The sequence below is a fragment of the Tamandua tetradactyla genome, chromosome 1 (genome assembly GCF_023851605.1).
Source record: "Tamandua tetradactyla isolate mTamTet1 chromosome 1, mTamTet1.pri, whole genome shotgun sequence".
Lineage (NCBI taxonomy): Eukaryota > Metazoa > Chordata > Mammalia > Pilosa > Myrmecophagidae > Tamandua > Tamandua tetradactyla.
Window position 1 is genome coordinate 229,316,816 of NC_135327.1, and position 10,262 is coordinate 229,327,077.

General features: G+C 43.9%; 2 long non-coding RNA genes across 2 annotated transcripts in view; one reads left to right on the top strand and one right to left on the bottom strand.

The window, feature by feature from the left end:
* Positions 1 to 2,663, bottom strand: part of LOC143688327 (uncharacterized) — a 37,793-nt gene extending 35,130 nt beyond the window's left edge. The window contains exon 1 of the long non-coding RNA XR_013177949.1: positions 2,370 to 2,663. This is a non-coding gene — a long non-coding RNA (uncharacterized LOC143688327). The remainder of the gene's footprint in view (positions 1 to 2,369) is intronic.
* A 3,048-nt stretch (positions 2,664 to 5,711) lies between these two features.
* LOC143688333 (uncharacterized) lies at positions 5,712 to 9,917 on the top strand. Its single transcript, XR_013177950.1, has 5 exons — positions 5,712 to 5,797; positions 6,861 to 6,931; positions 7,078 to 7,133; positions 9,215 to 9,348; positions 9,705 to 9,917. It is a non-coding gene; the product is annotated as an uncharacterized LOC143688333 (long non-coding RNA).
* The last annotated feature ends 345 nt before the right edge of the window (positions 9,918 to 10,262 follow it).

A 10,262-nucleotide genomic window follows, 5' to 3' on the forward strand; every position in this document is an offset into this window, starting at 1 on the left:
CTGTACATTTTAATATTTTAAAATGTTAACCCTGAGATTTACTCCCTGAGATGTCCGTTTCCTGATTTGGTGACCAGCTGGGATAAGACAGGAGTTTTCTTGAGCTTCAGCCCTCCTACCAGGAAGCTGTGCCCAAGATGAGGGCAGTGTATGTGGTTTCCCTGCCTTTCTGGGCCTCTGTCTTGTCTTGTTGGTTGAGTTCCCCCGTGCACAGCAGTGAGGTTGTCCTCTCTGTTTCCCTTTCTCTCCCTGGTATCTGAAGCTGGCAGGTCTTTGTCCTAAACTGTATGCCTTTTTATTTCTTTTATGTCTGCTTTTGCCTGGAGGTCAAATTCTGGGAGGACAGTCACCCTGGGGAGGACTTGCTCCCAATTCAATATTTTCAGCTAAAATAGGGCCAGAGCCCCAGGAATGGGGCACAGACCAGCTCCTGAGTGCCCTGGGGAAGGGGTCAGGAAGGGTGTCAAAAATTCCCTGCTGGGCCCCTCCATACTGAGCTTTCTTGGCTTGCCCAGCAAATGAAGCCCTTCAGCTAACTTCCCTCTGCGGCCCTGAGGAAGTACTGTATGTTTGAATCTCCACTGATTCAAACATACAGTGCTTTAAATCTAGGGAGGTGTGAAACAATGGCTGATGCCATCTTTGCCCAAAGCTGGCTGAAACAGTGGCTGCCTCAGAGCTGGGATGCAGCGATCGGAATTCACTAATCAAAAGCTGTGATCAATGACTGCCCTGCCTTCCTCTGTTCTTGGAGAAGACGATTTTTAAGTCCCATTGTTGTTGCTAAACAGCTAGCCAGGGAACATTGCAGCCTGCTGTGAGAGTGGGGGATGGGCGCTGGTAGCAGTTAATAATTCTTTACTGCAATTTATCATCCTCTTCCTCCCATTCCTTCCTGGATGTACAGTGTCATTCTGGCTTCCGGAGTTTCAAAACAGGTGTTTCCAACAGTTCCTGCTTGTGTAGTTGTTTTGTGGAAGGACCGAGCCCTGGAGTGCCCTTCTCCGCCAACTTCCCTGGAAGCCGACGCCTGCCTTGTGAGTTTGGTTCCTGATTCCATCGTGCGTGCATTCATGATTCTAAGTCCTCTATCTACACTGCTTTGTGATTTCTTTGAAAGCGGAAGATGGTGACAGTGACATTTTGTGACTTGTGAGGTTAAGCCTTATAGAGTCTTGAAGTCTCTGCCTTTGTTCCTTTGGAGTACAGCTGCCTTGGTGGCCAGCTCATGCTGGTCCCTTTGAGGGTGAGAGTCCAGAGAGAGGGAGGCACAGCTGTCCCAGGTGTTCCAGCATCCAGCTGGACCTCCAGCCCCAGCTGGCACCTGACAACCCATCATCTGAATGCAGGTGCCTGGTGCTCTCCAGATAGGAAAGGAAAATAACTGCCCAGCTGGTCCCAGCCCAAGTGGCAGAACTGTCAACCAGTACACAACTTGTTGTTCGAAGTCACCAAGTTTTGGGATGATATATTATGGAGCAAAGGATAATCAAGAGGATGATAGGAAAACACTTTCCCTTAGCCTCTGTCTTAGTTTCCTACTGCTGCTATGACAATGTACTACCAACTGGGGGGCTTCAAACACCACAAATTTATTTTCTCACAGTTCTGGAAGCCAGAAGTCCAGGTTACTTCGAAGTCTGCAGGGAAAATCTGTTCCATGCCTCTCTCCTTGCTTTTGGTGGTCTGCCATCCTTCCATGGTGTTCTCTGACTTCGTTGTCATGTGGCATGCTCCTCTGTGTTTGTGAGTTCAGATTTCCTGTTCTTATAAGGACACTAGACATATTGGCCCACCCTATTTCAGTCTACATTTTAACTTGCCCAATTCCATCTAACAACCTGATTTTCAAGTTAGGTTGCATTCTGAAGTACTGGGGATTAGGACACAATTCCATCCATAGCAGCCTCCCTGTGTCACATGCCGAGGCTGGTTGGAGCCACCGTACAGAATTAGCAATGTGGCTTTAGTTTGACTTATTCTTCCATCTATGCTGCTTTCTCCAGCTCTGGCTGTTCTCCTCAGGTTGGAGAACTGGATGCCCCCATATCATGGCACTGCCCCAACCCAATCCAATTCCCCGTCAGAAGTATTTATAGCCAATAATTAAACAAAAAGGACTTTTCTTTTATTCTTGAGATGTTAATAAGAATTATGGGGAACACTTTGAAAATATAAGTAAAATATTTAAGAAGGGAGATAACATAATCACTCAACCTCGCGTCCCAGAAATAGCTCTTGCCAGTGTTAATGTGTCCTAGACTTTTTAAGGACACACACTTCTTATGAGGAGTATCCTCAAAAGACGGAATGCATGCTTTTCCCCCTCCAACTTGTATTTTACTCCGATTGTTAGGTTAGAAGCTCACCAAGGCCGGACTTGGGTCCATTTCATCTTAGACAATAAGATAGTATTTATGGCAGTCATCCTGTCATGCTTTGGGGAAGAGGATAAAATAGGATCCATGAGACCGGTGAATGTCCGGGCTGCCTTGCTCTGTTGGCATCGGCACACTCGGAGCGTACCAGTCAATTCATCCCTGCCAGCGGGGGCGGAAGAAGAGAGCCCTGTTAGTAGTCCCCTAAGTGGACAGAGCAGCCTGCCTGTTGTCTGCATTTTCTCTCTTTCCACTACTGACTGGGTGGACGTCGGTTAGTCTCTCACAGAGGTGAATATTACTCCCAAAGAGTTACTTTGACTCGGCCTGGCTTGAGTCTGCCGCAAGGCATTCACCATTGATTGGCACCTAAAATGAAATGAAGCCAGCAAACGAGCTGCTTTCACAGACAGATGGTTTTCATTGAACTTAGGCATTAATCTTCTCCTGATTATTTACTGTAATGTGTTAGATCGCAATGTTTCCTTAATATTTTGGTAAACTAGCACCACGAAATATGTCACTGAAATAAAATGATTGTCAGTGCTCTAATGAAAAACATCAGTTAGCCCAGAAGCCTCCCCTCTGAAGAATTAGGCAAATGATTTCGTTTATTTATTTGAGAAGAAAAAAGGGATCGTAGTATCAGATGGAACCAACTACCTCTTTGGCCCAAGTTTTAGGATCAAGGGACAAAAGCATAAAATCATATAAAGGACCCAGTGAGTCACAGGAGACCTTTTAATTAGATGCCCTTTGAAATGAAAATCTGGTCTTACAAAAGCAATTTTAAAGGGTCCATTCTTCATTTTATGAATGAGTCATAACAGAATTTTTTAAAAGAATAGTCATTCAGTGAATTTAACATAACATTTTAGATTTTAAAATTCCACCTGTCTGTCACATACTGAAACATCTCTAAAGTGTAAAGTGAAATAAACCAATATGATGCACAAAAGTTTAAAATGGAGGAAAAGAATGAGATTGGGGGAGTCCAAAGTCTCCCAGTTTCCCTTGTTGGATTCAAAGCACCTTTCACATGCTGGTAAGCAAAAGAGATTGGGTTATAGCTCTATTTCTACTCTAATTCTTATTTAAAAAGAGGGAATTGAAATATCTCAAGAAGATATTTGCACACCGATATTCACAGTGGCATTATTCATAATTGCCAAAAGATGGAAGCAACTCAAGTGTCCATCAACTGATGAATGGATAAATAAAATGTGGTCTAAACATATGATGGAATATTTGGCCATAAACAATAATGAAGTTCTGATACATGTGGCAACATAAATGAAGACATCATGTTGAGTGAAATAAGCCAGACACAAAAGGATAAATATTATATGATCTCACTGATAAGAACAAGAAACTCTAAGTTAACCATGGACTATATTTAATACTGCAATTATATGAACATTTTCTTTAATTATAACAAACATACCACACTAATGTGAAGTATTAATAATTAGGGGCAGGTATATGGTAAGTATATTCTGCGTGATTTTTCTGTAAATCTACAACTACTCTAAAAAATAAAAGGAATTGGAAGGGGCTTAGTTAAACCCTACTTACTATATAATCTAGGAAACTGAAACCAGAGAAATTAAGAAATTGGCTAAATCACTCAACCAGTGATTCACATTGTAACACAGTGGTTGGGAGCACAAGTTCAGAAGTTTGGCTCCCAAGTTCAAGTTGTGGCTTCTCATCCTATTAGCTGCATATCCTTGGGCAACTTAGTTCATTTCTCTGGGTTTAGCAGTTCCTATTGGTGAAGTAGAAGCCAAGGGTCTCTTTTGCCTAAGATGGGCTGTGAGGCTAATTGAGCTTCTCCATGTGCTCACTTGCAAGATGCCTTATTCCCTCCCAGCAAGCCCTCGCAAGTGTTAGCATTACTCTGAATAAAAATAAAAATGAGAATTAGAAGGCAACTTTCCTGGCCCCCATGCCGGGCTCTTTCCTTTACGTATGCAATCGCGGATGACATCCTAAGCTGCTCATGGTTGGCACCAAGGGCTGGGAATGAAGGCAACCCACCAGGACCGCCGTGCAGAGCCTTGCGCAGGGAGCTGTCCGGCCGTGGTCTCGCCATCATGCAGAGAGATGAACATGGGGGCACTCCATGCTATTTTCGGGGTATGCGTGCCTTTAATGACTAGTGGAAGGAGGATGGGGCATACACCGACTCAGCCCCACTGTAGCACGCTCTCCTTCCACTGAATACTTTGTTGTTTGGGGGCTCAATGAGGCTCAGAAAGGTCAAAGTCCTCTGAAAAGGGTCAACCATTATACAAATGCAGGAGGTCTGCAACGTGCCCAGACCTTCCAGGAAACAGGTTCCAAGGAAATCAGCTAAGATCTGCATGCCCTGTTGGCTTTAATGTTTTCTACTAAGCCTGTGTATAAGGTTTAAAATATCACATTATTTCTTCATGTACACATTTGCAAAGTCAATCAAAATGAAAAGCTTTCTGTCTTGTCTTCAGAATGTAGAACTGACTTCTTCCTAATAACAAGAAATGATGAATGGATCATTATTTCGCTGAGATTTTGCTTCCTTCTCTACTGTAATGCATTATTTCATAGTAGTGTGGGTTAATCAAAATAGCTTCATGTTCTTGGATCAGTATATTCTTGAGCTTGACTTAAACATTTCACATGTGAATGGGGAGTGGCTAAGCCCTGCGTTGGTAGCTGTTGTCTGGATGGCATTCTAACATTGCTGGCCTGTTATAAAGTTGGCAGTGTTTTAATATGCCAAAGCAGCAGGCTATAACTGGAGGTACACATTGATTTCCAATTTATAGCATTTGTGCCTCCTCAATAACGTGTTGTATCTTTTCCTCTTTTGACTAAATTTGCTTTCTGTTTCTTATTCTTCTTGTAGATTATTTCAATCTGTATAATTTTTGAGCTAACCCTTGAGATGAGGATCCCATTTGAGAGCCTTTCCTTACTTACCCAGGCTCCTAGAGACTTGCCCGCACAGAGCAAATGAATGAGCTCTGGTTCCAGCCTTTAATCAGTCGTGCACTCCCAGGTGTCCAAAGAGCCGCTGGAAGGAGTGGACAGTGTTCCTGAGGGGCTAGCAGAGATCTGCTTCCTTTTGATGTAGTCCATCTCATGCGCTCCCCTGTACCCCTTTATGTAGATTCCCAGAGGGTGGAGCCTGTTTCTGCGGCTGCATTAACAGTGGACCGGACTGTGGTGTTCAGAGGCCCTAGGCCTGCCAGGAGGATGACTTCCCAGATAAATAAAGCAACAAATGACATAATAATGATACTACGATTTCACAATCAGCACCTGCTCCCTCTCTCTCTCTCTTTGTTAGTGCCCACGGTGCAGACTTGGTCTTCAAACCCTGCTTGGTATCCATGACTGCACATGACTGAGCCCCCCTCCCAACCCTTCCCCAGGTTCTGGGCCTCGGCTCCTGTTGGTGGTTTTTACTGGCCTCCAGGAGGGGTCTACTCTGTTGCACTTTCCCCCTTCTCCATTCTTCTCTTCCTTGCTGTGCAAGGCTCTTAGCTCATACTCTGGCTCCCATCTTCTTGTTGTTGGGGGTTGAGGCAGAAGGAGATAATGATTCTGTATCAGTGCACAGCAGGATGGGGTCCTGAATGCTATCATTTCACCTGTGCTCCTTACCTCTGCCCTCTGACAGAGGGGCAGGCTGAAAGTTCACACAGGCTTTCAAGTACCCTTTTGTCCATATGTCCATCCATCCACTCATCCTTCCATCCACCTATCCATACCTCCACCCATCCACCCATGTATTCATCCATCCATCCATCCATCCATCCATCCATCCATCCATCCATCCATCCATCCATCCATTCATCCATCCACCCAATCACCCACCCACCAATCCATCCATCCACTCATCTACCCGTCCATCCATCCATCCATCCATCCATCCATCCATCCACCCACCCACCCACCCACCAATCCACCCATCCATCCATCCACTCATCTACCCACCCATCCATCCATCCATCCACCCAACCAATCCATCCATTCACTCATTCTTCCATCTACCTATCCATATCTCCACCCATCTACCCATCCACTCATCCATCCATCCATCCATTTATCCATTCATTCACCCCACCCCCAATCCATCTATCCACTCATCCACCCGCCCACCCAACCAATCCATCCATCCATTCATTCTTCCATCCACCTATCCATCCATCCATCCATCCACCCACTCATCCACCCATCCAACCATCTGCTTATTCATCTTATCCATGATTCAATCCACACATTTTCTAAGGACCATGAGTCAGTTGCTATGCTAGGTGCTGGGAATGGGTGAGGAGAGGGATGTCCAGGGCACTGTCCCTCCTCTTGAGGAGAAAGTGGATAGAAATGGATCATCCTATCCTAAGATGCAGTTACTGCGAGGGCAAGGGGCACAAAGAGGAGGAGGCAGTAGCCTCACATAGGGAGAAAACACCCATTTTCCCCTTCTTTCAGGAGCAGTGTGGAGATGGTCCCTGGGCCCTCTAGAAGGGGCGTGGAGCCCTTGCTAATCCAGTCACTTTGAGGTGAGTCAAATCCAGATCTCTCTGGCTAGCTGAATTCTGACTGTTTTATGTTTTTATAACAGAAAGACTTTCAGATGTGAAAACACAGTTGGTTCCTTCTCCTCTTCTACCCTCTGATGGACAATTTTCCTTTACATGCTATGCAGGTGACTGTGGTACCCCACTCTGAGAGTGGCCTGGCAAGTGCATGCTGCAGAGCTAGGTGAGTTTGACACCCAGTTTCATGTTTGGACGCCTGGTCTCATGAGCTGACATTTCTAGCACCTTCTAAATGAGAAAGCTTCTTCGTGTGGAAGCACTGTGAAGCTTGGGCAGGGGGCAGCCCAGGGTTGCATTTTGCTTCCTTTCTTGCTCTTTGGGGAGCAGGGAAAGATTTTCTGTAGGAAGGAAATCCAGAACTAGGTTAATAGGTCCTGTTTCTGTTGCCTCTGATCAGGGAGAAAGCTTCATCTTTTCTTTTTTTTTTTTTAATGATTTTTTTTATTAATTAAAAAAATTAACAACGAACAAAAACTTTAACATATCATTCCATTCTACATATATAATCAGTAATCCTTAATATCATCACATAGTTGCATAGTCATCACCTCTTAGAACATTTGCATTGATTTAGAAAAAGAAATAAAAAGACAACAGAAAAATAAATAAAACAATAACAGAAAAAAAAGATTATACATACCATACCCTTTACCCCTCACTTTCCTTTATCACTAGCATTTCAAACTAAATTTATTTTAACATTTGTTCCCCCTATTATTTATTTTTATTCCATATGTTCTACTCATCTGTTGATATGGTAGATAAAAGGAGCATCAGACACAAAGTTTTCACAATCACAGAGTCTCATTGTGAAAGCTTTATCATTGTTCAATCATCATCAAGAAACATGGCTACTGGAACACAGCTCCACATTTTCAGGCAGTTCCCTCCAGCCTCTCCACTACATTTTGAACAACAAAGTGATATCTACTTAATGCATAAGAATAACCTCCAGGATAACCTGTCGACTCTGTTTGGAATCTCTCAGCCATTGACACTTAGTCTCATTTCTCTCTTCCCCCTTTTGGTCAAGAAAGTTCTCTCAATCCCTTGATGTTAATTCTCAGCTCATTCTAGGGTTTTTCTCAATCCCTTGATGCTGAGTCTCAGCTCATTCCAGGATCTCTGTCCCACGTTGCCAGGAAGGTCCACACCCCTGGGAGTCATGTCCCATGCAGAGATGGGGAGGGTGGTGAGACTGCTCGTTGTGTTGGCTGGAGAGAAAGGCCACATCTGAGCAACAAAAGAGGCTCTCTTGGGGGTGACTCTTAGGCCTAAGTTTTACGTAGGCTTGACCTATCCCTTGTGGGGTTAAGTTTCATATGAACAAACCCCAAGACTGGGGGCTCAGTCTATGGCTTTGGTTGTCCACACTGCTTGTGAGAATATCAAGAATTCAACTTGGGGAAGTTGAAATTCTCCCTACTCTCACCATTCCCTGAAGGGGGCTTGCAAATACTTTCCAGTCACTGATCGAATCACTCTGGGATTCATCGGGGCATCACTCTGGACAAACCAACACAATCTCATGTCCTACCTGAGATTCCTAGTACTTATGGCATTTAGTCAAACTATCTACATAAGTTATATTAGGAAATGCACTAGTCAAAATATAAATTTTGTAACAAATAAACATTTTTTGTTTTAGTCTCACACATAAGGTGACATTTTAAAATACTAATTAACATCTATTTTCAGCACCCTGCAATAATGACATTCCTTTGTTCTTCCTCATGCAAAAACATTTTTTAAATTGTACCTTGTACATTTCACTATTATTATACACTCTAGGCATTCCTAGATTATACCATCTCAATCTTTAACATCTATCTTTCTTTCTGATTTCATTTATGTCCCCAGCCCTCCTCCCTCTATCATTCTCACATGCAGCTTCATTAAGTGTTTTAACATAATTGTATTACAGTTAGGTAGTATTGTGCTGTCCATTTCTGAGTTTTTGTATCCAGTCCTGATGCACAGTCTGTATTGCTCAGCTCCAATTACCCAATATCTTACCCTATTTCTATCTCCTGATGGTCTCTGTTACCAATGACATATCCCAAGATTGTTCACTAATGTCAGTTCATATCAGTGAGACCACACAGTATTTGTCCTTTAGTTTTTGGCTAGTCTCACTCAGCATAATGTTCTCAGGGTCCATCCATGTTGTTACATACTTCATAAGTTTATTCTGTCTTAAAGCTGCATAATATGCTTCATCTTTTCTTGATTTGTCCCACGTAGATTCGATGTGAATTGCTTGTTGGGAGTATCTGGTGAGGAACTAGGTGGAAAGTCTCTGGGGTCAAGGAAAATGATATTTTTTGCACTTCTGAGCTGGGGCATTAGAAAGATGAAGCAGGAATTAAAAAATAAAGGCAAGTTTCGCTTTTTGGGTAGTTGGCTGGATATTTGCATATGTTCAGATGACTCCAGGGGGGCAGGGCCATCAATCCCAAATCAAAAACACGTCTTTCTGATTATAATGACCCATTTGGCGAGTGTTTGGAAATGCTAACGGGCTCTGGCTTACTTCTCCCAGATAGATACTTCTGCGCAGTCAGAATTCTCCTTTTGCCCCCCAGGAGAGGACCAGGTGTGGGGCTGGGGGGCCGGCCTGGCGGACAGCTCTTCCCACGGGGAGGCTGGGGTGCGTGTTTCAGGAGGGCCTCTCTCCCTCTCTCTCTCTCTCTGTTATGCTCAGGGTCTATGACATACAGTATTGTTTCTACAGGACGAAATCACCTCACCTGGCACGTAAGAGAATGCCCTCAAAACAGTGTCCCTGGGGAAGAAGGTCTCTGTGGAGATACCCTCGGCTGCAGACCCGAAAGCGCTGGCAGGACTCAGCCTGTGCCTTCACCGCAGCATGGAGAGATCACCCTGCAAGGACATTTGTCCCTTTCTGTATCGACCAACCCTCTCAATTGAGAAAAATTACCCTGAAAATGGGCTCAAGTAATTCTTATTATTTTTATGCTGTTGTCTTGAAAATTGGAAGAAAATACCTCTCAATGAGAGCAGGTGGGCATGGGGCATTCTTTCCCTGCAGAAACCAGAGTCCCACAAAAAATCAGGGAACAGCAGTCTAGAAAAGACAACCAGGGGTCTGAAACTTCCTTTTGGTTTAGCATTTTTTCCTTTTCTTCACGCTTCCCACTGCCCCCTCCCCCCTTTTGGTTTTGTTTCATTTTGTTTTGTTTGTTTTAGGGCTAAATGACAGAGCTGCCTCACATGTGGCCATCAAGTGCTTATTTTCTTTGTTGCAATTTCATCACTCAGATTGGCCTCT